Below are 5,484 nucleotides of genomic sequence, written 5' to 3' on the forward strand. Positions count from 1 at the left end.
TTGTCTCCAGCCCTGATCCATCCTTCCCTGCGTTTGGGTTCTGTCCACACGCCGTGACACTACATTTACATCATTTACATCAACGCACACAAACACTGTTTTCAATTCTGCACATTGTCTGTAGTATTTAAATCACATTGTTTTACTGCTGTTTCATTTCATGTGTGTTATTTATTGATCAGGTGTTATATGGATCTGTGATGTTAGATGTGTTATTGTGTGTATACACACTTGTGTATATGGAGGAGTGACAAAGTTTATCGGTTCTCTTTACATCTTTCAATGTTTTTCTTGTCATATTATGACTTTGTTCCTGTCCCATCATACTTTGAGCTTATGAATCTCCTGTAAGTGTAAATTCAGAGGAATATTGTTGTTAAAGCAAACATCACATGAGCATTCAATAGTGAACTATAAAGCATCACTGAATCATCTGTTACGTTTAAGTTTGGAGTAATTTTTCTATACATAAGGGAATATATATATATAAATACTGTGTATTCACTTTTTAAAATGGGTTCATATTTAAGACGTATACAAACAGTTAAATGTAATGTAATGTGTTTGATGTGTGATAAAGTGTAGAGATGTGTTTGTGATGTGTTTATAGTTACTGAAGCGTTCAGAGGTTTTTGTACAGTCGCTCTATTAGTTTGTATCACTGTGGTGGACTTTCGGCGGCGGCACCAGACTGGATGTTGGCAGTAAGTAAATAATTCAATAATAATATAATACAACAGATTTCTGCTTTTAAATATAAAGATCAACTGTGAAATATAAAATGAGACGACCGTCTCAGCATATTTATGTAGTTTAATAAATCACTTTTAATCATTTGCACAGTGTTCTAGTGCATTTTGAACTTTTAAAACAAAGCCGCTGAGTTTTCTTTTCTGCGTTAAATTGTGAGTAAAAAAAATTCAATGATTTATTAAATGAACGTGAAAAGAAAGAAATGTGTGTATTAATATGGATTCAACTTATTGATTAAACTGTATTATTTGCACAACTTCCAATTTACTATATTTTTTGATTCATCATTTTTTAATAGTACATTTGTTTCGTGTGAAATACAATTGATAAAAGCTTGCATTGCTGAAATAAAACATCATTTGTTATATATAGAGAGATTTAGATTTAATAACCAAATATTTGAATTATAATTATGACTTTTATAAACTGATCATGTTACAGGTATTTTATGTTTATTATCTCAATATTAATACTTAAATATAATGAATATATGTCATAAAGATTCTATGTTTCTACATTAATGATTTAACGTTTGTTTTCCTTTGATTGTAAAAGTGTTTCTAAAAAGTGTGCAAACTGCATGAACATTCAGATCAACATGAATGAAAGTCACTAGAAAGTACCAAAACTAAAACGTGTTTTATTTGATTATTTTGATCTTTGATGTTTATCATGTAGAGACTGAAGTTGTTTGTGACTTTGTGACTATTGTGTGTTTGTCAGGCTTCACTCGTCCTACAGTGAGCGTCCTGCCGCCCTCCAGTGAAGAGATTTCCACAAAGAAAACAGCAACACTGATGTGTTTGCTCAACAAGGGTTTCCCCTCAGACTGGAGTGTGATGTGGAAGGTGGACGGGAGCAGCAGATCTCAGGACAGCAGTGTTGGGCTCCTGGAGAAGAACGGTCTGTACAGCTGGAGCAGCAGTCTGACTCTCTCTGAGCAGGAGTGGAGCTCAGTGGTCTCAGTGACCTGTGAGGCCAAACACAAAGATAACAGTCAAACAGTCACTAGAGAACTCAAGAGACAAGATCAGTGTTCATACTAGACTCTCTCTCTCTCTCTCTCTCTCTCTCTCTCTCTCTCTCTCTCTCTCTCTCTCTCTCTCTCTCTCTCTCTCTCCTAAAAAAATAAAATCATATTGAATCTACGAGTCGTGTTGTGTCCTTCTTTGACAATCCTCAAGCATGTAGCGATCTAGGAAATCTCATTTATTACAGTTTTTCTCAATTGTTTACACACAAATATTGGCACTTGAGACACAATGGCCATAACATGTAACTTATTCACCAACCCCCTAAACCAATTCTGCTAAACTACAAGCACAATTCCTGCTTTACACTCACATTGCAGCCTAAAAGACACTTTTATTTAATACAAATAAAATATATTTGTTACCGTGTATTTGTGTGTTCTGACTATCAAAACTATTAACAGTTTTTTTACGTTTGCTTGAGCACAATTTTGAAAACAGGGCCCGGCTTGTCAAAACACTACACACAATTAATACAACACTACACCAAAGTAGCACAACACTTCAGATCATTTGCAAAATGGAACGCATTTGTCAAAACTATCCACAACTTTTTAAAAACAATATTTTGTTACCATACGAAACACACACATTTCATATGACTGTAATATTTTTGAACCATTTACACATTGCTGTTGCTAAACTAAAACACTTTTAGCAAGTCTAATTCTCAGGGATTAGAGTACTGTAAATGAAGCACACAAAAGTGCAACTATACAATAATTCACCAAACACTACACAAGACCAATGCTAAAGACTGAGGAAAATATCATTAATTTCTCTCCATATACCCAAATCAGTCAACACGGAGAATCACAAGAAAACATGTCCCAGTTGTCATGTTACTACAGTAGTGTGCATAACACTGTTAGCTCAGCAAACAACAGACAAACGTAAAATACTGAATCCAGTAAAGGTAACAATTACAGTAAATAACAACAAACACAAAATCATCTGAAAAAACTGACAATATTGTACAGAAAATACTTCAGTAAACATACTATACATTATCTCTTCGCCTAGCTGGATCTGGCCAGAGAATTTCATCAACATCACAAGCAATATCCTCATAAGCAAGACAACGCGGGAAGAACCGTCTTGAATGTCGAATCCATCCTTGCACAGCTGCGGTGTCGACTTGGTCACATGCGTCCTTCATGGCCTGAATGAGGGGTACCTGAGCCTGGGGCTGAAGATCGTAAACCTTCCACCGCCATGCAGAGAAAAACGATAGGGTTTAGAAACGGAGAGTATGGTGGAAGGTAGTACTGTCAACTGTGGATGGTGTTGAAACCAGTTCTGGACCAAAGCAGCGCGGTGGAATGACACATTGTCCCAGATGACAGTATATTGTATCTGGTGCATTTTTATTACCTGCTGAGGCGATGTGGTGCAATCGGTCTAAAAATGCGAGAATGTGAGGTGTGTTGTAAGGGCCCATTTTGGCATGGCGGTGGGGGACCCCATGCTGTGAAATGGCAGCGCAAAGGGTGATGTTACCCCCACGTTGCCCTGGGACATTGATTATAGCCCTGTGGCCAATGATATTTCTACTTCTCCTTCTTGCTTTTGTGAGGTTGAACCCTGCATCATCAATATATATCAATTCATGGAGGATTTCCTCAGCATCCATTTGCAAAACTCGCTGAAATACAGTGAAAGACAACATTGTGTGGTTCAGGATAGGTCTAGTATATTACAGTCAATGTACAAAAGTAATGTGTGGAGTATGCAACATCACAGTGCTAAAGTGAACAATGAAACCTCCACATACTCATGCCGCAGCCGTTTGACCCTCTCTGAATTCCGCTCAAAAAGCTCTCGATGAAATTTTTTCATTTGAACCTGATGTCTTTTCAGGATGCGTGCCAGTGTTGACAGGGAGACCTGATGGATATTATGGAAAATCTCTCTATTGTTCTTGCGTGAATATGGGCCCTCTTCCTCCGACCATCAGTCCTATGTAGAGAATACAGTTTTTCTCGATTGTTTACACACAAATATTGGTACTTGAGACACAATGACCACAACTTTACACTTTAAAGAGTGCTTTACACTCACATTGCAGTTCTTTCGAAACAGAAAAATCTCTTGTTTTCACAAGGAACACACTGCCATTCAAATATGAACACTGACTCATCACATGGGCAAACACCTGTCACAAACGCGTATAGCCCTTCTCCAAGCTATAGAAGACGCATGTGGAGATATAGCAGCTGATGCTTTTCATCACTGGACTGAAAAACATTGCTTGTGATGTGGATGAGGTGCTGTGGTCAGACCCAAACCGAAGAGAAGATGCAGCATAGTTTTTTTTACTGTAACTGTATACAGTAAATTCTTCTGTTGTTTTGAATGTAGACCACTGTATGTGCAACTTTGTGTTGGTTGGGATGTACACTGTACATTGTTTTTGTTGGAAAAATAAAATATATTTGTTACAGTGAATTTGTGTGTTCTGACTATAAAAACTATTATATATATATATATATATATATATATATATAATAAAAACATTTGACAACACACTTATGTATGTACGGTCTGTAGTAAGTGTTACACTGAACCAAATAAAGAGCAAAGTCATTATGATGAATGGAGAAGTGTGTTCCATTCATCATAGTGTTTTATTTAGATCACATCAGTGTTCAACTGGTTCTTATAAATGTTTATTCGTATGATGGTTTGTGTGTCATTTCTGAGTTCTGAGAGTATGAGGCATGCTTTCAGAAAATGTGTGTAAACAATTGAGAAAACTGTAAGACATTTTCGGATACACAAATACATATTATTCTCTCTCTCTTTCGTCTGTGTGTATGCGTGATTGCATGCGTGTGTGCGTGCACTTGTTCGTGTGTGTATGCGTGCTTGTATGCATGTGTGTGTGCCTGCTTGTGTGTGTGTGTGTGTGTGTGTGTATGCGTGCATTTGTGTGTGTGTGTGTGTGTGTGTGTGTATGCGTGCATGCATGTGTGTGTGTGTGTGTGTGCGTGCTTGTGCGTATGTGTGTGTGTGTATGTGTGTGTGTTAAAATTTTTAAAAAAATTAAATAAGCAACTAACACAGACAGACAGTAAATTAGGGGCAAGACATCAAAAGTAAATTAGTAAATAAATGATAAAATAATAGTAACTGTAATTTAAAAACTCAAATGTAACTCAAGTGTTATATGAGCAGCCGGGAGTGCAGATGCCATGACAAGAGGGAAACAGAGGTCATGACCCCTGCAGTTTTAAGAGAAAAATATCCCGTGCTATTCGCTAACTAAAACTTCCAGCATCACATTGTTGTAATAGGGAAGGTGCTGTTTGTAACCTGGATGTATGTATTACGGATGGGTGTTAACTATATTTATTGCTAGCAGGGACTGTTGGCTTTGTCCCGGCTGCCTATTTCCGTGGGTATGTGGCTTATTTTAACTTTATTTTCTTTATCAGAAAATAGTTTAGTGGTTTGTTATTGTTTTTAGTTGGGCTTGTGTATCATGTCGCTGGACGAGTGTCTGCCAGGAATGGCTTGAGCTGCGGCGTTTGCTATGTAAGATATATAGTCTATACTAATGCGTTTGTTTTGGCCTTGAGCGCTTGGCGTTTTGCTCTTGCTTGTGCGGCTGAACACAGAATACGTTGCTCCTGTTCCAGTTTCTTGACCTGCTCCTCATGCGGTCGCATCCAACGCTTTGGTGCTGTTTGCTGCGCAT

The 5,484-nt window shown here is 37.5% G+C and overlaps 1 gene segment (V, D, J or C); it reads left to right on the forward strand.

Moving 5' to 3' along the window:
• The first annotated feature begins 668 nt into the window (after positions 1-668).
• On the forward strand, positions 669-1,900 carry LOC306890207 (Ig lambda chain C region-like). The segment is given in 2 exons: positions 669-704; positions 1,477-1,900.
• Positions 1,901-5,484: the final 3,584 nt, after the last annotated feature.

This window comes from Barbatula barbatula (genome assembly GCF_947034865.1).
Source record: "Barbatula barbatula genome assembly, chromosome: 25".
NCBI classification, from domain to species: domain Eukaryota; kingdom Metazoa; phylum Chordata; class Actinopteri; order Cypriniformes; family Nemacheilidae; genus Barbatula; species Barbatula barbatula.